At 35.7% G+C, this 25,825-nt stretch overlaps 1 long non-coding RNA gene across 1 annotated transcript in view; it reads right to left on the reverse strand.

Moving 5' to 3' along the window:
* Positions 1-2,647: 2,647 nt before the first annotated feature.
* LOC136839795 (uncharacterized) overlaps positions 2,648-25,825 on the reverse strand; it is a 100,952-nt gene continuing 77,774 nt past the window's right edge. The window contains exon 3 of the long non-coding RNA XR_010853468.1: positions 2,648-2,783. This is a non-coding gene — a long non-coding RNA (uncharacterized lncRNA). The remainder of the gene's footprint in view (positions 2,784-25,825) is intronic.

Consider the following 25,825-nt stretch of genomic DNA (forward strand, 5'->3'; position numbering starts at 1 on the left):
AAAAATAATAATGTTGTGAAATGACAAGAATGCTAAAAATGCTGTTTTGAAATAGCCATACGGAACAGGAGGTTGAGAACAGACACTTGTCAATGATGGAAGAAATTGAGCTGTTTTCCCTGTCACTTAATGTTCCTATTAGACGTGTTGAAATGAGTTATGTCAGTTATGCAATTACATTATTAAATATGCAACCCACGCAGAATGTTCCTCTGTACCTCAATGCTTTACATAACTGACTTCATTTAATACAATAGAAACCCCTCTCCTTCGTCACTGTGTAAAATGAAAGATAGCTTTCGTGAATAATCTAATAATGTTTCAGGAAATCGAATATATCGTCATTGAGGCCAATACCGAACAATTTGCGGCAAATTTGAAGCTTGAATAATACAAACTATCTTTTGTGGTATATATATATACAGTATATATATATATATATATACATATATATATATATATATATATATATATATATATATATATATATATATATATATATATATATATATATATATACTTCACAGTATATATATATATATATATATATATATATATATATATATATATATATATATATAGATTAACATACGTTTTTATTTTATTACAAGAACGCCTGCTTCCTCTGAACAGTTTACCTAATACCCACAACATGGCACTGTGCCAATTCTGTCATTAGTTGCTCTGCTATGTTAGTCATACAGCTTTTTTCATCTTCTGATATTTTACACAACTGTTTCCTAACAAATACTTGGTCACACACTATCTCCTCCTCGTTTGCATCCACGAAACCCATGCTGTCAATCATTCTCCCATTTTTTTTGTTAAATGAAACCCATTCTGTCAATCATTCCCCAATTTTTTTTGTTAAATGAAACCCATTCTGTCAATCATTCCCCAATTCTTTTTGTTAAATTCTGTTAATCCACCATTTTTTTGTTAAATGAAAAACCAATCATGCAATTTTTTTGTTAAATGTTAATCATTCACCAATTTTTTTTGTTAAATGAAACAATCATTCATTAATTCTGTTAATCATTCCCCAATTTTTTTGTTAAATGTGTTAATTTCTCAGTTAAAACCCTATGTCTCAGCCTCCAATAAATGTAAAATAGTGATGAGTTCTGCCCTTCTTAAAGTCGCTTCTTTTATCTTCAATTTTACATAAAGAATAATTATGCCCTTCCTCCATTCCTCTGAGACTTTGCTCTCCTCTAGACTCGCCTTTCGAAATCTGACAAGCCACTCTATCACTACAGCACACACGGCATTTCACTCCTGCACGTTTGCATTCCTCAGCCTTTGAATTGCACTCCTGACACTCTCCAAAGCCTCTTCCACAAGTACGCTTATCTGCCCGAGGTCCATCCTGTACATAACTCTACTTATGTTCGCATAAAAGTCTTGGGGGGCGAAAAGGAGTATCTGGTGAAGCGAAAGCTGAAAAGTTTGGATGGATTGTTAAATCAACACTTTATCTCGGTAGCGAAGCGTGGATGTGAAATGTCAACGCAGAGGAGGAGGAGGAGGAGGAGGAGGAGGAGGAGGAGGAGGAGGAGGAGGAGGAGGAGGAAGCTGTAAAGATTATATGTTTACAGACGTAGTGAAAACAGGGTTAAATTTCTGAAGATGCAAAGCTCAAAATTGCTGGCTAAAACGACTCACTAATTGACTGATTGATTACCTGACGTCATTATGACATGGATAACCAACAATATATGTTGAAGTTAATGCACAACAATACATAAATGATACCTCTCTTAAAACATTCATAAAAGGGAAATGAATCTTGAGATTTTAAATTAAGTGGGGCTAGTTCCTGAAACGTCGCATTAACAAAAAGTGCGCCGTTATGAAAAAGAAGTCTGCACTGAAACCCTTCCTACTATATATACACACACATATATACTGTATATATATAGATGTATATATAAATATACATATATATATAAATATACATATACATATATATTTTATACATTATATATTTTATATATATTTATATATATATATATATATATATATATATATATATATATATATATATATATATATATATATATATATATATATATATATATATATAAATCACAATATATATATGATATATGTGGATGTATACTGGGAAAATCACAAGTATCAGGTGACTGCAATGTGGATGAAACCAGTGGGAAAATAGAAGTTTTCTGAATAGAAACCAGTACAGTATATATACTCTGAGTTTTCCATTCTCTGAATATATATATATATATATATATATATATATATATATATATATATATATATATATATATATATATATATATATATATATATATATATATATATATGTGAGTAAGTAAGAATTCAATATATATTAGAATGAACAGGACTTGACAGCCGAGGGAGTTGGCTACCAGCTCCAAATTAGTGCCGTTTAGATGCAATACCGACTAAGGCACGGACTCCTTCACCCTACAGAGCTTCTGGTATGCCCAACACCGAGGTAGAAGAAGTACCACGGACGCCTCTGTATCCCAGGGAGACTCAGTCAGTTTGAAAGATGACAAATTATTCATTTGACAAACACGAAAACACCTCCCTAAACATCGCAATCCTGGGAGGAACGCCATGACATCGGAGTTCCTTACCTTTCGGTCTTACCTTTAAGCTGTGTCCTGAGGTGTGGGGGCGGGGGCGTTGGGCGGTGGTAAACGTTGTCGTTATGATAAGAAGGTCGAGATGAAGATGGTGCGGGGATGTGATGAGTAGAGTGCATTCTTAAAGTGACTGGATGCTGTCCACTACAAAAGAAGAAGAAAAATAAAAATGAAATCATCAGTTGCCAAGGTGCTACAAATCTTATTCTCTCTCTCTCTCTCTCTCTCTCTCTCTCTCTCTCTCTCTCTCTCTCTTTATATATATGTGTGTGTATGTATGTATGTATACTGTATATGTATGACGTATAAATATATAGATATGCCAATCAATAACCTTCGGTCATAGTTTAGAAAGCGACGTCTCATAAAACGGATTACATAAATGAGTCAATACTGCTACCCATCGATCTATCAGGAAAGCTTACTTGATATTCACACCAATTATCAATGTCGTGTTCGGCCTTTACGATATTCAGCAGCGCTGTCTCGTTTGAGAAAAGTGACATTAAATATCTATATATAATAATAAAATCCGGGTGGATCTTTCTTGTTTGTCCGCTCTGGGTGGAGGCGGGGTAGGTAGGGAATCGGGAGGGTAGGGAAGGCATGACACATCCACCCACCTCCTGCAAAACTGTTTGTCCGCCCTGGGTGGGGGCGGGGTAGGTAGGGGATCGGGAGGGTAGGGAAGACATGACGGGCAGCACCGGGTTCCAGCACAGCGTAGTGGAATTTGAACCCTAGATAAGAAAACGACATACTGAATCGGAGGAAAAAGCAGGAACCAAACTCTCTGACACTGGAATTTTGAAAAGTACAGAGACTGCGGTCACTTACCCCAAATATGGATCCGTGATAGTTAATCATCAAACATTCCATATCATTATCCGTAAATGTATCAGAAAATGATTAGTTTGTAACGGATAACAAATCAACGTTTTATTTCGAGGACCACCTGGTTCCCCAATCGGTAATACAGTAGCCATTACAGACCTTACTTTCGAATTCCGGTGAAATTATAAGTGGTGGAATGGTAAGTACATCACTGACCAATTGTAGGTAGTCTAGTACAGTCAATAAAAAGGATGTCATTACTTGAAGTCCACAGATGTGTTTTATGGTACATAGAACACATGGTACCATGGTACATGGTACGTGCTCATCGACTTCCCGACAACCGCCCGATCATGCCTCAGGACTTTATAATCTTTGACTTCTGGAACATTCTTCAATGTCCATAACATACCAGTAATCATCCATTATTTTTAGACATCATTTTTCTTTTGGGCAGACCTTTGTCCAGTAATGGTAGGTCATGGCATCACGATATTTAATTCTTGATATTGATGAATTAATTATGCATTTTTCTGGCGTCACAACTACTAAGGTTACTAACTCCACGGTTCATGAGAAATGAACAAAATCAGTGGACAAAAACTAGTTATCGTCAATAACTATTCTTATTATTTATTTACACAACCGATTATTAAGAGATTAGGTTAAAAAGGACAATAAACAAAAGGTACCATTATGCTATATTAGTTCTTCTCCATCAATACTCGCATTCGACATTTTTGTGTATAGTTTGTGTTGGTGCTTAGATTGTAATATATTTGCATGGCTGCCAATTATATATATATATATATATATATATATATATATATATATATATATATATATATATATATATATATATATATATATATATATATATATATATATATATATATATATATTCGATTTTGCCTGGGTTGGAATACGTGACTATTATAGGCATACTTGCTGACCCCCACCAATATCATGTTGAAGTTCCTGGCTGAAAAAACTGATGTTATGACATTTGACTTACGGAGCATTCTCCATTGTCCATAACATACCAGTAATCACCTATTATTTCAGTAATCACCCATTATTTCTAGACATCATTTTTCTTTTGCGCAGACCTGGAATTAACAGAGGCAAAGATCTTTTTTAAATGACTTGTATTTATAAAGCACTTAATTTGATTTTGTTCTCTTTCTATTGCCATGAATTTATAGCTATTGCCTTAAGAAAAGGAAAGAACTCTCCGAAATATACGTTAGGAAATGCAATTTTTCTTTTGCGCAGACCTGGAATTAAGAGAGGCTAAGATCTTTTTTAAATGGGTTGTATTTATAAAGCACTTATTTGACTTTTTCTCTATCTATTGCCATGAATTTATAGCTATTGCCTTAAGAATTGGAAAGAACTCTCCGAAGCATACGTTAGGAAATGCAATTGACAGCTACAGCACGCAAAGATCAAATGGAGAGACAAACATAATTCTTACTCCTCTCTGCCCCTGTCTCGTTCGTGAACTGAGCAGTTTGCTACGGATAAGCCATTGCAATGGGAGCTCATAGCTATTATCAACGGATGATGGCGGATACCTGCCGCTGTTAACTAGATGAGTCTTCACTGACCACTTTAATCTCTGAACTGTGTTTGATCTTGCTGTGGCTGATGTGTGCTTCTTTTCTTTCTTAAAATAATTTTTCGAGGTAAAGAGCAGAAAAGTCTTAATTCAACTATTTTTTTTATATGCATTCACGCCTCACCAAACGTCAGAAAGTTGAAGATATGGAGAGTCAATTATGAAGTCAACTATAGACAGTCAAAGAAACTCCTTCAACTGATTTTTCCACTCTGTTAGTTCCTCATTGGATGGGTTGATATCGTTCTCGGCTAGCACTCCGTTGGGCCCCGCGTTCGAATCTCCGACCGGCCAATGAAGAATTAGAGAATTTTATTTCTGGTGATAGAAATTCATTTCTCGTTATAATGCAGTTCGGATTCCACAATAAGCTGTAGGTCCCGTTGCTAGGTAACCAATTGGTTCTTAGCCACGTAAAATAAGTCTAATCCTTCGGGCCAGCCCTAGGAGAGCTGTTAATCGGCTCAGTGGCCTGGCTAAACTAAGGTATACTTAACTTTTCCACTCTGCTCTACCGAAGAAGCCTTCCTCGTTTTTGATCTATAATGAAAATCAGACGGTCTTTGGTATCAAAACTTTGAACATTCAGATACATATAATTTCTTCCAGAAAGAAAACGCAGCGAAAAGGGCTAAATCTGCTTATGGAATTTTGTGTTTATTTTAATGATGACTTTATTTATTTTTATTTCGTTTTCGACTCTGCATTCGTTATTTGCGGTTTTCCTCGCTTTTCTCTTCGGACACCACGAATAAAATGATAATCTTTGAATCGATGAAATTTTTCTCACTTCCCTAAATTCCCTTCCTTCCTCTTGCAAAGAGGCTTCGGCTGTTATTCCTACAGGAGGCACCTTTGACGTTGTTTTGTCCTGTACTTCTCTGGCTGTCACTTAACACCCACCAGTCCAATACTTCGCAGCTCGCATTAAAGATGAGAGGAACGAGGTGGCAGGCCCTTGGTTATACACACACACACACACACACACACACACACACACACGCATATATATATTTTATCTATATGCATACATATTCACATTTATATATGAATATGCATACATTTATAATATTCATATATATATATGTATATATATACATTTATAATATTATATATATATATATATATATATATATATATATATATATATGTATATATGTATATATTGCACCTTTACCACTTATTGTACATTACTGACCTTGACCTCCCTTAAGACCCTGACCTAACGTTACGTGAATCGGCACTTAATTGCTTGAACGCCGTGAACGATGCCTACTGATACGCTGAGTGAATCACTTCACGAATAAAAACGTCAACTATTATGGGACATACTTTGTATATATAAATATTAATGGTTATATATTTTCTTTGTTTTCTCTCTTCTATTAGACACCTACGGGATATTTCTTTCCCGTTTATCCATAACATTTCATTCCTGCTAGGCAATGAATCTTAAACACTTCTTCAATCAGATTTATACCGTAATTGTGTACAGCCAGATAATCAGCTCAATCATTTAACTGTAATGAATGTTTTATGAATTTTATTCTGTATCTTATACATATTAACATTCTGTCGTCAGAGGAATAAAGAATTTCTGAATTCGTGCCCAAATGGCCGAATGGTTTTGCCTGTATCCATTTTCCCTTTTAAAGAATTTTTCTCTGAACGAAGGGAAAATGTTGATCGTAAAACTAATAGCTCGATCGACGCGCGTATTTACACTAAGCCCTTTTTAATTTTCATATTTAAAGGCTGCGAGCTGGCCAGCCTCACTTTTAGTTAAATTAGCGACTTGCATTTTGAATATGCAGCGTGATGCATTAGATTTTTTTTAGTTAAATCTGGATATTTAACTCCACAGAGTTATGCGGATATTGACGGGGGGAAACTCTTCGGTAGCTGAGCAAATTTAATTGCGATTACTTAAATGCGGTCGTCTGAATCTCTCTCTCTCTCTCTCTCTCTCTCTCTCTCTCTCTCTCTCTCTCTCTCATGATGCTTTTAGTTACAAACCCAACGAAATTAAGCTAATGAAATGAGGGAAAATCACTATCAAATGGGTAAATAAGGTTTTTTACAAATAACGTACAAATTATGCAAATTAGTTGATGTTTAGAAGAAAATACCAACAAAAGTGAGAAGAGATTCAAAATAGAGGAGAGGAATGAATGAAAGAATCTGATCTAGAAGAAAATACCAACATGAGTGTAAAAATGATTGTGGTGAGAGGATATGGGAATCTAGGAATATATCTATCTATCATATACTTATATATATTTATATATATATATATATATATATATATATATATATATATATATATATATATATATATATATATATATATTTATACATAATCAAAAGTCAAGTTCATCCTCAACGTTTTAAGTACTCGGCAGTACTTAATATAAATAAACAAGTAAAAAATGTGGCGGTTTCTTCGGCGCAATCGAGTTTTCTGTACAAACGCCACAGCGTATAATCAAGGCCACCGAAAATAGATCTATCTTTCGGTGGTCTCGGTATAGTGCTGTATGAGCCGCGGCCCATGAAACTTTAACCACGGCCCGGTGGTGGCCTATCCTATATCGTTGCCAGAAGCACGATCATGGCTAACTTTAACCTTCAATAAAATAAAAACTATTGAGGAGGCTAGAGGGCTGCAATTTGGTATGTTTGATGATTGGAGGGTGGACGATCAAAATACCAATTTGCAGCCCTCTAGCCTCAGTAGTTTTTAAGATCTGAGGGCGGACAGAAAAAGTGCGGACAGAAAAAAGTGCGGACGGACAGACGAAGCCGACACAATAGTTTTCTTTTACAGAAAACTAAAAAGAGTACCTGTGACTGAACTTATGGCTAACACAGAAAGCAGCAACTCTAATCCACTCTGACAAGTTGTTGTTTCACGGTTGCTTCGTAAATCTGGCACATTATGCCATTCGCTATTAACACGAGGACGTTATTGTGTTTCCCAGACATTGCCTTGTTTACATCTAGTGCTTGTGTTTTGTCGCCATCTTTAACTTGGTTTTGGGAACCTCTAATATATATAGTAATTAAGCGTTGGACTACTTTGATCCTTCCTCGTTCCCAAATCATCTCAGTATTTTGTAAAAAAAATTTTTTTCTCTCCCTCTCTCGCTCTACGCGCGCGCGCACACACACACACATAGCTATATAGTCATATATATATATATATATATATATATATATATATATATATAGTATAGCAAATATACCATTATTAGAGATAGAATTCACTCTACCTTGGGAATAACTTACACACAAGGAAATTATAACTGATAAGTTTATCTGCGCCGGCAAGATTTGATCCATGGACTGGTTCATAAACAAGGACAGACAGTGATTATATATATATAATTATATATATATAAATATATATGTATATATATAATATATATATATATATATATATATATATATATATATATATATAATATATATGTATATATATATAGTGTGTGTGTGTGTATAATAATATTGTCGAGAATTATAAGGGTATCATCATTTGTAATTTTGTGGTTAATGTTTCCTCTTTATCGATAATACTTTCTAAGTTTTAAGTATCAGCGGCAACAAGTACTTTCAATGAGAATGCTACAAATATTATCAAGAGACGAGCCTAACGTAGCATTTGCAAGGAAAACCGATATTTAGTACCAGCGGTTCGGTATTCAATTTTTTTTATTGGTGCAGATTTCGCCCAAGCGATCCACGCTAAAAATGTTGCCTGGAAGTTCCTGGATCTGCTTTGGCGATATATCTCCAGATACTGGACTTGACCTAACATCTGTGGGACTTGCAGTCTACTCTAGAAATCATTTATCTTTTGGTATCGGTGGGCATGTAGATTAACTGATGTTAGAAACTTCCTGGCATCAATAAGCTGTAGGTCCCGTTGCTAGGTAACCAATTGGTTCTTAGCCACGTAAAATAAATCTAATCCTTCAGGCCAGCCCTAGCAGAGCTGTTAATCAGCTCCAGTGGTCTGGTTAAACTAAGGTATACTTGGATGCGTGCTTCAAACAACTGGATGTGTTTATTCATGTTCAACTCTGATATGACGCCAGGAACGGGGTTTTCCCATGGAAAGTAAACGCCAGATGCATACCTCTTGGTACAACACAAGATACGAAGGACGGAGCATAAATATTTCCATCTGCTGATAAAGTATGTTTTATGCAGGATACTTCGTTCTCTGACAACTATCCGTTTTGTTTCTCCAAGGGGATGTGGGCAAAAAGCTTGGACTTGAAGGTGACTGTGGTCATCGATAAATTATTTTCTTTTGCAGAGAGAAGCCTGCATGAAATCAACGTACTGAATCATCAAATGAATCCTTGGTTTACCTGGAGTTGAGGTTTATACTGCACAACTTCAAACCAGATTTGTTCCTGGGCGAACAGCAGTTTCACTTGGATTTATCATGAGCAACAAGAGTCGCATTATCTGCACGCTGTCCCATCTTGTTTCATAGATCCGTATTAGTTATGACATGCTTTTATAACGACTTAAACATGAGAGATTATTTAGTTGAGAAGTCAGTAATGCTAAAAATTTTGACGCTCTTATTTAAAACATTTGGATCTGTTTTTGACAATATAACCTTCACATCAGCAATGAGACAAGAGAGTTCTGTCAGCATATTTTACTGACATCGAAATCTCATTTTGGAAACTTTCCTTTAGTAGTGCAGGGTGCTCCTTAAACAATATAAGAAAGAAAGAAGAAAGTGAATTCATTTTAACCTTGTGCAAATCAGAACAGAACAAGAAAACCTCCACAGTTTTCAGTGTTTTTGTATTTTATGTTTGTTTTTTGTATGTTGACACAAAAGCGAAGCGGTGGCCATTTGATGGAAACGACCGGCTCATGTATTGTGCCATTTGTACATCAAAATAGTACTCTATTGGTGACTATTAACTGATTTAATTATACTTTTTATTTTGTTTCACCGACTCCCTTGTCACGCATTAAATAAGCTAGTGGGCCTGAAAAAATATACTGTTATTGCTTTTCCATCCATTTTATTCTTTTCATCGCTTTCCTGTGACCTATTCTAATACAATTTCCTGAGGGAACTGCCGACCAAGGGCCAGGTCAGGGCAAATGCTCTGCCACCATTAGCAGGTCACTCATATTCTAGACTGTTCCATTAAAAACCTAGAGCTTGAGGTTTCATGTAGTGCATTCTCAGTAAATCCTCCAAAACAAACATGCTAATTGGACACAGAATAAATGAAATCTCTGATTTATTCCAGACAGCTTTGCAAAAATGACTTCTGTTGATGTGTACATATTGCGCAATTTGACAATACAGTTTCGCGCTATTTGACAATAACAAGAAATGTTCAGTTAAAAGGTAGATCTGGGGGAGAAGATTGACAAGAGAATTGCGTCCTTATGAACAACACTAAAGACAGCAGACAAAAATGACTTCTTTTTCTTTATCATGGAAAGGTTTTTATTTTTTTTTTTGCTGCACATTAATTATTATTGACGGGATAACGGACGAGGAATCTGAACGTCAGTTGGATAAAAGGAATTCAGTCCTCCCTGCACGCAGAAATGAAAGCAAACAATGCAAACGTCCCACAATCAGAGAGCAAGCAAAATTCCTGCACATTGCATCATTGTCCGAGGAAACGCGGCCACGAAGTGACACAGAATATCCTTGAGAAGCAAATGACACCGAGAGAAGGAGAGTCTTGTGTGTTTGTGTTGGTGTCATTGTGTCTGAGACAACTCTTCTGAATGCGGAGTCGGCTTTTGTTGTTCGCTCTGTACGAAACGAGTCCTTTTCTCCGCGAGAACATCGTGTGTTTTATCTTCATTAAGACAGCGCGTGACAGTTTCATTGTGCGTAACAAAAGGAAAGAGTACTCTTTGGTTTAAAACGTTCCGTCTACTACTTACCGCCGTTTTTCTTTTCTTCTGGTAAATTTTGAATCTTTGTGATACTTGCCTTACGAATGTTTGTTTTAGCAATTACAAAGCAAGATTTATGGGTTTAAAACGCTCCGTCTGCTAATTACCGCCGTTTTTCTTTCCTTTGGGCAAATTTTGAATCTCTGTGATACTTTCCTTACGAATGTTTATTAGCAATTGCAAAGAAAGACTTACGGGCATTATATTTTTGTTAGGGAATCCTGTTCAAAGTTTCCAGTCACTTTTCAAGCTTTCCAGGATAGATCGGTGGATGTTTGGAGCGAAAAAAAAAGAATAAATACGAACTTGAGTCCCTTGTAGCTACATTTGCCTGTTGCAAAACGCGTAACAATGGAAAGCTTGAAAATTGCTTTGGTCGAGGGGGGTAAAAGTGAAAATAGAAGTTGATAGGTCGAGAATATTCTTCTTTCCGTCCTCGTGCAAAGGTCTGAGAGGCACCTCATTATTTATGAAATATTCTGTTAAATGATTTTTTCTCTGGTTAAATTACAGATAGGCGTGAAGATACGTTAAGATTTGTATACGCCAAATCTATTTTTTGTTAAACTTATTTACGCTTAGGTGGTACTGATTTCTAGGCAGAAAGCCACCATTTTTTCATTTATCATTGAATGTACGCTATCCAATTTGTATTGATAAGAAAAGAAGGACTCTATTTATATCAAATTTACATTACGGCTATCGTAAAAATTGTTTGACTGAAACCATTTCACTAGATATAATGCTATCTTCAACAGCTAAAGGAGAGGTTATTGCCTTTATAACCAGAAACTTATCTTAGCTTTCCTCCGCGAATCATAAATACCGGAACATCAGATACAACTGTCTAAAACCTACTGATGTGTCTATCGTATTAATTAGCATACAGTGAACCAATGAATTCTTGGCCAAAAGGTTAATCCCTGGGTGCATGGTGTTGTATCGTATGTTTAATCATTCATTTATACTAAAGGCTGTATTTGCATTTTTTACATTTTTCATTTCCAGCAACTTTTTTTTTTTTTTTTCTTACACTCGACACCGATTCCACTTTCATGACATCTTGGATGACATGACAGATTGCATAGCGAAGAAAAGTCAGCGACACTTTATACTCCTGATAATTCGAACAATGCTGTTTCACTGAAATCAAGTAGTAAATCCATTTCAATCTCTTAATTTAAACAAGTAACAAATGCGCCGAAGTTTCTTCGGCGCAATCGAGTTTTCTGTGCAGCCGCTACAGCTTACAATCAAAGCCACCGAAAATAGTCTATCTTTAGGGGTCTCGGTATAATGCTGTATGAGCCGCGGCCCATGAAACTTTAACCATGGCCCGGTGGTGGGATATCCTATATCGTTGCCAGAAGCATGAATATGACTAACTTTAACCTTAACCTTTAACCGGGCCGGACAAACTTGTTTGCAGGCGGGCCGGACAAACCGGTTTGCAGGGGGTGGGTGGCTGTGTCGCGTCTCCCCTACTGTCACCCGGGGGAGGATAAACAATACCCACTCTGATTATATTATTATAGATAGAAAAGTTTCCTGAAACGACCTATTACCTTCAAAGGTTGGATTACTTATCCGTTTGCAGTGTAGCCGACAATAATTCATATACTCAGTGATCTTTACATCTTGCGTGGCAGTCACTTCTGGGAATTTGCTGAACACGTGTTTCTTCTTGCAGCTAGTTCCTCGTTGGGGTCGGTATAGTGCTCGGCTAGCACTCTGCTGAGCTCGCGTTCGAGTCTCCGGCCGGCCAATGAAGAATTAGAGGAATTTATTTCTGGTGATTGAAATTCATTTCTCGTTATAATGTGGTTCGGATTCCACAATATGCTGTAGGTCCCGTTGCTAGGTAGGTAGGTAACCAACTAATCCTTCGGGTCAGCCCTAGGAGAGCTGTTAATCAGCTCAGTGGTCTGGTTAATCTAAGGTACACTTAACTTCTTCTTGCAGCTGAGTGTGTCCTTATAAATGATGTCAAAAAGTATAAATATTCGTAGGTATTGGTGACATTTTTATTTCCTTAACTTTAGGCATACACCCTCGGAAACTGTTCTCCTTCTCAATTATCTTCTCTATTCCACTGGGGTCCTATTTCAGAACTCCTTTTCTCCCTTAGGATAATGTCTAACTATTCCTTGACATTCGCTCAAAATCTCCATAAATTTATTCTGCAGTCTCATTGCAAGCTTGCAGTACTGCCTCCAACAGTGGCGTATGTAACTTTTAGGGAAGCATTAATTGTGAAACAACTATTTACTATTTCTCTGTTTCATAACTCACCAAAATTGCCTATATAATTTTAACATTTGCCATAATATTGGCAGATTCATGTGTATAGTCCTGGTTAAGCCTAACTGTAGAGGGGAGAGCGTTATTTATGGCACTGCCTGTACAACCCTGATCTACTTTTGAAGATGTTTATGAACTCGTTCTTGTTTATTTGAAGTTTTGTTGCCGTTTGAGCACAAAGGCCACGCCAATTTTCTGTTTTTTTTTTCTTATAGGAATGATCACATATTACGTCTATCATCAGCAGGCAAATGGCATTAGTCGTGGCATGGAAATGCACCAGCAGCTCCATTAAAGGTAAAGATTTCTCACTTCCACTTAAAAGGAGACTTACCTTAAGCCACTATAAAAGTATTTGTCGAACCATTAAATCTCCGAGCGGCCAATGAAGAATTAGAGGAATTTATTTCTGGTGATAGAAATTCATTTCTCGTTATAATGTGGTTCGGATTCCACAATCAGCTCTAGGTCCCGTTGCTAGGTAACCAGTTGGTTCTCAGCCACGAAAAATAAATCTAATCCTTCGGGCCAGCCCTGGGAGAGCTGTTAACCAGCTCAGTGGTCTGGTTAAACTAAGATATACTTTTTAAGTATTAGTAAAGTAAATTATTCCATAAAGGAAGGAAATGGCTGTAAAAACAAGAAACAAGGCCCAACTTTTCTGTTCCATTCTGAAAAACTATTCACATCTGAATTTATGAAATTGTTTTTGACATTAAGCCTCGACTAATTTAGATAAGAAGATGATCTGTGAAGTGTAGACTTAAGTATACATGAATGTGACAGACAAAAAGTTCTTCTTGAAAAAGAATAGACTAAGGGGAGTGTAGCTCCCTGGAGGATACCACTAATGACTATAGAAACAGATCTGTCAGGTAAGCAACAAGAAATTGGATTATGAAGAGAAGCGAAATGTGGTTAATTTTACATATTAAGAATAGCTACATTAGGTTAATCACGTCCTCTGAGAAAAGAAGAGCAAATATAAGTAATTTTTGATAGGTTATGACCAATTCTTCTTGTATGAAGAAATCCAACCTGATGGCAACGCGATGTCTGAAAGATGTACAGAGAGAGAGAGAGAGAGAGAGAGAGAGAGAGAGAGAGAGAGAGAGAGAGAGAGAGAGAGAGAGAGAGAGAGAGATACCGAATTACGGATTGTTTAGGTGAACAGTCCTCTCTTTTTCTGTAATTCTATTAAGAGCCGTCAATACCTGGTTTATAAAAACGACTTCCAATGGAAAGGCAACCTGAATAAAAACCCAAGCTTTAGTCTAATTTCCAACATAATTAAATTCAGGGTAAATGACTTAACTGCTTTACCTTCCTCCTTGCAAATCGACTGCACAAGAACATTCTTCCAGAGTGAACGAAAAAGTACAAGAACAAAAAATCACTGACAAAACTATGGCCAATATATCTAGAGAAACCTATGAGGAAAGTCGCTAGGTCCTTAAACCTCTCCTGTATTCAAAGATCTGAGTACTGTGCAAAAGTCTGTGCACAACAAGTTTTAGAGATTGTGAGAGCTTGATTAGAAGTTGAGTAACAGATCAGGTATAATTCATTACTCTGTGAAATAATGAGCTAGAATAAAGCAGACCTTTCGGTAGGGAAGACAGTGGCAATGGAGGAGCGCCAAAATAAGGAAACTTAGGGTGTGGTTTCGATTATAACAAGTAAATAATGCGCCAGAGTTTCTCCGGCGCAAGCGAGTTTTCTGTACATCTTATAATCAAGGCCACCGAAAATACATCTATCTTGCGGTGGTCTCGGTATAATGCTGTATGAACGGCGGTCCATGAAACTTTAACCACGGCCCGGTGGTGTTCTGTCCTATATCGTTGCCAGACGCACGTTTATGGTTAACTTTTACCTTAAAATAAAAAAAACTACTGAGGCCAGAGGGCTGCAATTTGGCATGTTTGATGACTGGAGGGTGGATGATCAACATACCAATTTGCAGCCCTCTAGCCTCAGTAGTTTTCAAGATCTGAGGGCGGACAGAAAAAGTGCGGACGGACAGACAAAGCCGGCACAATAGTTTTCTTTTACAGAAAACTAAAAAGGAGCGACTCTCTAGAATGATACGATCGCAGAACACAAATTTTTCCAACCACTTCAACAGTTATCTTTACGACGGGCTATTCGCATGAGCAAGAGCCCGTGCTGTCAAAAGGTCAACTTAATATAACAACAACACCAAGAAAAAAAAAAACTTTTAGGTCTCCTTGGTCACTATCTAGGAAAGATCCCCGCAGTCCCTTTATTCTTGACTCGTTCATCTACAGCACGCGCTTCCTATCATTCGTCCATTCTTCCATTCGCGCATGCGCAGCAGCCCTATGCATGCGCCAACCTCAAATGAAGTTGCCTCAGCATGAAATGTCATTTCATTGTCTTTCATCGACATACAGGTTTGGTTAGTTGATCAGTTTTGATGCACGCATGAGATGTAACTGCTAAAACGAAATTTTTATTAAAATCGATTTTATACATTTTTATCCAGAGTTCAGAATTGGCTGCGGAAATGAACTACGCGATGGTTCGCTGAATTCTAATATTGTCACCAAACCGCCCTGTTTATTGGAATGCCGATTGAACACTGGGGGAGGCAGAGGTGCAACGTAACAGAAGAAAGAGTTACGAAGTCGTAAAAAGAGTTGAACGTTCTTGCGTAAAACAACGCTATCAGTCGACGAGAAGAATTCTTTGATGGGAGACGACGTTCAGAGATTGTACCAACCATTTTAATTTAATGGAAATCATCAGCCCAATAACATACATATGGCTCTAATACGGGAAATTTCTTTGTATTTACAAAACGTGCGGTCTGAAATTACACAGTCATGGCGTCAATAAAAGTACTTTCCTACACTCATGCAAAGCTCAAGCACAAATAAAAGATGAGAACGCACCGCAGGGTTAAGGCCCATTATTCAGAGGAAACCCCGAATTTATGGAACTGCTGATAAAACTGGGTAGTCACACATTCCCCAACGCTGATCAAGCCATCAGTCAAGATAAACCCAGTTGAACTTGGTTAGCACTTATTTATGTGTCTTAAGAGTGGTAGTAGATCTCAAGGGATGTATTTAGTTACTGTTAACAATCGTCATTTACTATAACCAAATACGGAACATTTTTCATGATGGTAACCACAGTTAAATTACTGTAATTTAGCGAAATAAGTAATCGGAGGTAGACAGTTCATTGTGGTATTAGTAATTATTTTCTTTTATTGTTAGTAATTTCTGTTATATTTCTAATGTAGGAAACTCCACCTATAATGTGGCTTTATTCCTGTCCACTAACTATTCTTATTATGCTTGAGCACACAACTCGCCAGAAAGATATAATTACGTCTCAGTGCAAAAGAAAAAAAGCAGCCAATAACTGAACCTTCAAGTATACTTTAAAACTGAACTAAGTCTAAAAAATTTCATCGAGGACAATAATCCCCCCTCTCTCTCTCTCTCTCTCTCTCTCTCTCTCTCTCTCTCTTACTACGTCCCCAACACATTTGTAAGTCTTTGCTCAATGCCTGGCAAAGCCAATTATCCATATTCGCTATCGCTTTACTGCAAACATAATGTGAATCTGGCTAATGAAACCCGATTGTATAATGTGGGAGGAAATGGTCTCCGGGATATTAAAACTAGCACGAAGCCAAAGTTGCTGCTCCCATGAACCAAACTGCTTTAATCTCATGTCAAAGTTCATTTCGAGTTGTCAGAGAATCCAGCTGACCTTTATCTAATTTAAATAAATGAGCTCCTTCTCTTCTTCAGCGAGTTAAAGGGATCAGCTTTTTTTTTTTTCGGTTATTTTCAAGTTAGGGAGAGCGGTTTTTGGTTTCAATCCATTAGATGGAGATACAGTTATTGATCATAGGTCTAAAGGAGGGTTTTAATTCTGCTGGAGGATACAAAATGGTCGTTATTACACTAGAGGGTTTTCGTATCGTAGTCACTTTTTGACATATTCGGACGGATAAAACCAAGAGAATTCATTCATACGAGCTACAAACACACACACACACATATATATATATATATATATATATATATATATATATATATATATATATATATATATATATATATATATATATATATATATATATATATATATATATAGATATATACATATATACATACACACAACTGTATATACATATATATATATATATATATACAAAAATATATATATATATATATATATATATATATATATATATATATATATATATATATATATATATATATATATACATTATATACATACATATAATACATATGCATATGTACAGTATATATGTCTAGAGGTATAAAAATAGCTGTATGTATGTGTGTGTGAGTATGTTCCAACATAACTCTGAAATGCATTGAGCAATCTCAACCAAATTTGGTATACATATAACTTACTATGGCGAAAAGAATACTGTGGGGGCAAAGCTCTACTAGCACTAAAGGGCCACCAAAGTAGGTGCGTGCAAGAAGGGCTTCCCTGAAACGGGGCTGGTTCTGCACATAGACTTAGTAACTAAATACACTCTAGGGGTTTATCATACCCCATTTCAGTAAACATATGACTTACTATCTGGAAAAGAATACTATGGGTGGTAAGACATCACTGGCACCAAAGGGGGTGGGGTGGGAAGGGGGTAAAATTAAAAATGAACGAAAACGACAGATTTAGTGTGTAATCCAAAGTTTTCGAGGTCGCTGAGATGAACAGTGACACTCCCGATGCCCTTTAAGTCCAAGTTTAGCCCCGATAGGAAGGTGGGGTGAGAAGGGGTGAAAAATAAAATGTCAAAAATGACAGATATTAGTTTCTTCCATAGTTTCGAATATATGTATATATACATACACATACATACATATATGTGTATATACACACAAATATGAATGTATGCAAGAACGTGCATGTCTGTTTGTGTGTGTATACGAAAGTGCATAAAAAATGAAACACGAACGCACTGTTCTTACCAATAAATATAAAAGGTTATATAGCAACATCGCTTTTTCACGAACGAGTAGTGTCGAAGCACACCAATCTATAACGCTGTTTTTCTTAATCAGGTTAATCATATCAATAATCAGTACATTGGTCTTATCACTGAAAATATTCTCATGTTTGCAATATCGGTCGTTTTTAATCCTTCTGCATGTCACCCATTACCAAGGGTGTTGTCTATTTTCTGTATTTTCCAATTTTCTTTATTTTTGAACCCAAGCCTGTTGTCCACTTTCTGTATTTTCCCATTTTCTTTATTTTTGAACCCAAGCCCGTTGTCCATTTTCTGTATTTTTCCCATTTTCTTTGCTTTTGAACCCACGCCTGTTGTCCATTTTCTGTATTTTCCCATTTTCTTTAGTTTTGAAGAGTTCCATGATGGGATACTCTGTTGTTTTCTCAACATGTGCCTCTGAAATCTTTTCTGCTCATTTCCTTTTCCAAGTTCAGGTTACATTTAAGACAACATTGACTCCAGATAATCACGTTTATCCTTTGGATGGCTTTTCCATTACATAGAATTATGTTGCTTTCCTTTCCATAATGAACAATCACTATTCCCATTCTTCCTCCCAGTTGCTTCGTCTTTACCAGTTTTTTTTTGGTGGGGTTATTTCAAAGACATTTTTTTTACATAAATTTTTGTACTGTCCTTGGCATGTTCTTAACTTACTGTCCCACTTTGGGTCTCTTAGTGAATTTTCGTCCTGCACGAATTACATTCGTTTTTCCACTTTTCTGGTAATGCTGTTACCTGCATTGCAGCAACATTTGCCGATTTACATTTCCCATGAGAACATAATTCTCTTTTACTTTTCCTTTATGTTATTCAGTTTCTACATGCAGTATAAGCTCAAGCGACAAGAGATGCTGGCATTTCTTAAAATGTATTCAACCGTAAAGCTATCTAGTGTTCTATAATTGCGGTCTTTAAATTCTACGACAAACAAATTTCTGTTGCTTGAATATAAACGAATACGCTGACTAGTTTCATAAAGTCCTGAATATATTTAGAGATACTGATAGCTTATAAGATTCTTAAAGGGGACAGGAACATTGCTACTGTCACATTCGACTGCTACTTTCTTTGAGATTTCAAATAATGATTCGACTAGATTTGAAACCAATGAATTGGGGAGAGAATCCGGAAGGAAATGGGATTTTTAGACAATGAGGCCCGAGAAGTTTAAATGTTACCAGCGTTAGTAATGTGTACGACAAAAAAATAAAAAAAGGAAGTTCTCTTTCACACGGCTAAAATCGTGCTTGCGAGGCACCAGCTCATTGCAATTCCATAGCCAAGTGTTTTTTTTTTTCTATGTGAAGCCTTTCGTAATTCTAAATGCTTTATAAAGTACCAGTGGGTACCATTTCCTTGGTAATTTTGCTGGGTGTAAAAGACTGTCTTATGTTCTTTTTAAAATGAAGAGTAAAAAGCTGTAAATCTAAAAAAAACATAAGTCATTATTTTTATTTTTAAATTAAGCCACATAATCGGAAGGTAAACAATAAACATGTTGGTATTATCTATTTTATCTCCAACCGTTAGGAAGTTCTCAAAATGTTTTTTTTTATTTTATTTTCAGTTTTGGTTATTTAGAAATTTCATGAGAACAATTTGTTCCTGAATAGGCACACTTGGAAGGGAAAATAACCATCGAGATATGCCATTATTACTTGACAAAGCTTGAGTTATGAGAATAGAGGAAGAAATTGTAAGCGCAATAAGCGTAAGAAGGTGCAGCGAAATGAAAAATTTTATGTTTAGGTTTCCAGAATATGCATTAGCTTGGCAAAATGAGCTGTTATAGCTGAGAAAATTTCAAGATGTTTTTGAGCGATAAAATTCTTGCGCTTCAGTTGCTAAAACACAAAAACAAAAACAAAAAAAAAATACTGGTTTTATATAACGATATAATGATCATAAGCTTTTATAACTGATGTATCCTGATAATGTTTCAGAGGTGAAAAAGAGTAGACTTGCTGGTACCAATACTAACGGCATACATTAATCTTATTTAGATCAAAGTTAATTTTGGGAACGGCATGCTACAAAATGTTACGACCGGAAAATACTTCGCTAAGGAATACTCTTGATAAATACGATACCGGAGATTATAGGTGACATTCAATCTGAGGTAATACTTGCATTTCCCTGAAGCTTGGTGTTCGAATTCTGTAACAGCTCCGCTTTTGCAGTTAAGCATATTTGTTCTGTATTTTCTCTAATGGAAGAGGCTGCTTCTCATTTAGATATATACCTCACAATTGATTCATAGTGCAACTGCTTTGAGGTTTTCCTCCTGTTACACCTTTCAAACCTTTTACTGTCAATTTTCGTTTCAGCGCTGACATATTTTGCAAGGCAAGATTCTGATGGATTATTCCAATACTCTTATGATGTGGAAAAAGTGTTCAGTAATTCCTGTAACAAGCTTAAAAAAATAAATCGGTTGTAGACAATCATATTATTTTTTGGACTTCTTGGAAAGGTAAGGAAAAAAAAATGATTGGAATGAACACAGCTATTCTTTTGTTAATTATATGTAATAATATATCTTTTAATTTTAAAAGATATAAAATGAAAGGATAATGCTCGCTAACATTATCAGAAATAAAACCTATTTTCTGACAATTTTTTTAGGTGTCTGGTAGTAAAACTGATATTCTTCAAATGTTCAGGAAAAATTTTTTCGATGTACATCGCGAAAACCTATTGATAAAAAACGCACTGAATTGAAAATGATGCCTTCTAAAAGGAATATCTAACACTGTGGCTGCCATCACTGATAAATGTAAAGAATGATCCTCATAACAGGTCGTTTGGAGCAAATTTCAATTCAGATGTTACCTTATACAAGTGAAAAATGCGCCGAAGTTTTCTGTACTCTCAGCCACGGCCCATGAAACTCTCAGCCGCGGCCCATGAAATTTTCAGCCACGGCCCGATGGTGGCCTGTGTTGTCGGCACATATAGCGGTGCTAGACGTGCGATCATGGCTAACTTTAACCTTAAATAATATAAAAACTAAAAAGGCTAGAGGGTTGCAATTTGGTATGTTTGATGATTGGAGGGTGGATGATCAACACACCAATTTGAAGCCCTCTTGACTCAATAGTTTTTAAGATCTGAGGGTGGACAGAAAAAGCGCAGACAGAAAATTGCGGACGGACAGACAAATAGCCACCGCAATAGTTTTCTTTTACAGACAACTAAAAATCATTCTCGATATATCTGTCTGTCAGAGGACAGACTATCAAAATACTTTAAAATGACAATTAACGTCAGAAAAGGATTTAATATTGTATTTTTCAATAAAAAAACTAGATTTATTACGCTGAATGATGATTTTTTGTTTGGATGAAAGTATTTTTGAGTTTTAGTATAAATATAATCTACCTCATCAAACCATTGAAAACTCTCCAAATTACTGTTGCCTGCGAAATGGATATGAATGCCTTCACATACGTTTGTTGTTGGAGAAAAAAAAATAAAAATAACTTACATACTTAGAAAAGAATTTCTTAGGGGAGGGATTTATAAATCCTGATTAATTATCAAAATATCCCATTTTTTCCATACATTACTAATTTTTTCATTTGAAAGCTTGGTTTCAAATGAAAAAATTATTTAATTATTTCTTATGAACTCAGAGATTAAAATTAGAGATGTCTCCATTTCTTTCATCCAATGACAAATTTACGAGTGAAATTTCCAAAGCAGAAACATTTTGCAACAGCGATGCGAAATAATGGCGAACTTCCCTCAGGAGAGTGAATAAGTCTGGAGAAAAGAAAGATGATATTTGTTCATGCACACGTGGAGAGATTCGTTGCATCACGAATCTCTCCACTTGTTCTAGGATAAATATTGCTCATGGACAAATATTGTTCATGGACAAATATTGTTCATGGACAAATATTGTTCATGGACAAATATTGTTCATGGACAAATATTGGTCATGGATAAATAATGTTCATGGACAAGTATTGTTCATGGACAAATATTGTTCATGGATAAATACTGTTCATGGACAATATTGTTCATGGACAAATATTGTTCATGGACAAATTTTGTTCAAGGATAAAAATTGTTCATGGACAAATAATGTTCAATATTGTTCGTGGACAAATATTGTTCATGGATAAATACTGTTCATGAATAAATATTGTTATTTTCTCTAGACTTCATTACTCTCCGGAGGAACGCTTGTCATTCTGTAGCAACAATACTCTTCAATATAATAAAATGTTTTGAGAAATCGACTTTCTCAAAGCAGTATGTAAAATGTTGAAGTTCGAAGGATTCGTGACAATTATATTCATCTTTTATATCAATGATACTGATTAAGATAAGAGTCCTGTCTTTGGATTTGCCTTTATTTCTTCTTAGATGAAACGTTTATTTTGTTATATATTTTTTTAAAACAGGACATTTCTTTGGAGCCACCCCGAAATAGGGGGGAATGTTTCTGTGTGCTTGCTTATTTCTGCATGTTCAAACGTCATTGCATATCAGAGTTACTTCTGTAATATTGTTTTATGATTACTGTTCTCTATATTTTCACATAGCTTCCATTACTGTGGTGTTAACAACAGCAAAACAAGTAAAAAACAGCGCATAATGCTGTATGAAACTCTCAGCCCCGGCCCATGAAAGTCTCAGCCGCGGTCCATGAGACTTTCAGCCACAGCCCGGTGATGGCCTGTATTGTTGGTACCTATAGCGGTGCCAGACGCACGATCGTGACTAATTTTAACCTTGAATAAAATAAAAACTACTGAGGCTAGAGGGCTGCAGTTTGGTATGTATTATGAATGGAAGGTGGATGGTCAACATACCAATTTGCAGTCCTGTAGCGTCAGTAGTTTTCAAGATCTGAGGGCGGACAGAAAAAGTGCAGACTGACAGACAAAGCCATCTCAATAGTTTTCTTTTACAGGAAACTAAAAAGTCACTCTGGGAGAGTTGAAGATTGATCATTTAGTATTTGGAATTCAAACTGTTAAGTTCATTGATGCCTCGAAAATACACAGAGTAGATCAGTTTCTTAACCCTGATAAAAATATGATCATGGATATAAAGGTTCTTTAAAAAAAAGAGATAAGAAAAATAAAAAAAAACCTTCCTTCAGCTACAAGCCTTGAAATTCCTCTAGAGTCGTACACGAGATTCCTTCCTAAAACTTTGGTCATGATGCAAACTGCATCGGAATCTCTATGGCCAGAGAGGAAACAACATTTTAGTTTCCAAGTTCTTGGACCATGGACTGGCAAATTCACATCAGTCAGTGGCCAAACAATCGTCATAAAAATAGGAAGATTTTCGTTAGTCGTGAGATGACTAGGACCTTATATTCTTCAGATATATCTTTTAAATAAGTTCTCCCATATCGTTACGGCCTGCTTCAGAAGTGTAATCTTGCCAGAGCTCTTTTCCTTATTTAAATAGTGTGCGTGAATTATGGATGAAACAGGATGTTTGCTGATTCGTTGTCTAAAATGCTCACAAGAGTAGGAACTATAACAAAATTAAATTTGCACTCTTTGTCTAAAATGTTCACAAGAGTAGGAACTATAACAAAATTAAATTTGCACTCTATGTATCATAAGCTCTAAGATTTTTTACACTATCTCTAGGTCAAAACTAAAATGTCTAAAAAATTCAATGAATTATGTGATGTTAAAAAGAGTGAAGCTCTCCATCTAAAACCAACACTAAAAGCTGCATTTTCAGTTCTAGATTTAACTTAACAAACATATATGAAAATAACTGTCAGATTCTAATATATAATCAAAAGTAACTTTTTCCCTTCTTCCCACTGGGTACTTAAGACAAAAATGAGCTTGCTGTTGTAAATCCTTAAAGAATCTAAAAGAACAACTATAAACTACGAGGCATCTACTAACAAATTCGGAACAAAGGAAAACTGAACTAATTTAGTTGCAAAAGGATTAACAGAATCTAAAAATTTGACGCGGTGCAGCTGAATGAATCGGCTCTATGTCAGAGTCTAAAGAAGAAGATTTGTAGAACATTCAGACGTTAACAAGACGTTCAGGAGGAGATAACGTGTTGTTCTATTTTAACTACAAATCGAACAGTGTCCTTGATTTTTATAGCTGTCATACTGGACGCCATGAACGACTGCATAAAAAATTTGCCAAAGATGATTTTAAAAATCATCATAAAAACTGAAGATTTTAACATTCAGGGCTCAGGAAATGGCATTAAACTAAGAAACCCAACAACTGTTTAATGAATGCAATAATTTCAGGAGAGATGACTACAATTTTTCTTTTATATTACTCAACAAATCCATCAGTGGGGTTATACTTTACGTGGCAAAACAAGAAATTTCTTAAGAGATAAGGAAACATGGGATGTAACTCGCCCATTCTAAAATTCCTTTGTCTGATAGGGCAAGTAAATCAGATAGGTACGTCTATGTTTTTGCAGTATTCCTCTCTTCTACCCTCTCTCTCTCTCTGTATACACACAGACACACACACACACACATATATATATATATATGAATATATATGTATGTTTTATATATACGTATATTTATTAAAACCAATGGCAACATTCAACATGATTTTTATGGTTTCACTCTTCTAATTTTCTAAGAGAATTTCTTTGCTCGTTTGATAATGTTCATATAACTGTTATTCAGTTTAAGCATTTTCATAAAAAAACAGTCTCAACCATCACCGAATATAACATCTCCATAGATGCAAATGACATCATTTGCAGTTTTACGTAAAAGGTGAACAAAATAAGGGGAGCGAGGTCTTTTTAAATTCTCAGCTCAGACCTGGGGATTAGGTCGATCGCTTTCAATTTGTCGTTTTTACCATATGACTTGGTATTTTATTCTCTTTTAAATGGCTACGGGGTTATGTTAATACAGAGGAATGAGAGCAAACAAAGGGTTTGTCTAATAGTAAGAAAAATCCTTTTTCTCGATGTGAAAATGTGATGATGATCATTCTACATCTGGTATTCAATTATCGTTGCCATGTGTCTGTATGTGCGCAGTTTGTGATATATGTAGCTTTTGGTATTTTTTCTCTTTTTAAATTATTTTGGCGTATCTAATAATAATAATAATAATAATAATAATAATAATAATAATAATAATAATAATAATAATAATATGTTAGTTGCATGTCATATTGAGTCAAATGACTGCATAATGCATTTTGAGATCTACGGCAGCTTTTTACAGATCCCCTGGTGAATCCAGTGCTGGTATTTTTGAGACATGCTCGGTGTCCCCACTTCAGCTGAATTGATAAGCTCAAGAATGATGAAAATGTTGTTAAAGCAAAATATTTTTTGGGAACAAATATCATCCATGAATGCATAATGTTTACCTAATACTCTCAAGTGGTATAGCCCGTGCTGTTGGCTTTATAACATACCAGGCTATACATTTCAGATAGCAAC

Source organism: Macrobrachium rosenbergii, chromosome 6 (assembly GCF_040412425.1).
Source record: "Macrobrachium rosenbergii isolate ZJJX-2024 chromosome 6, ASM4041242v1, whole genome shotgun sequence".
Lineage (NCBI taxonomy): Eukaryota > Metazoa > Arthropoda > Malacostraca > Decapoda > Palaemonidae > Macrobrachium > Macrobrachium rosenbergii.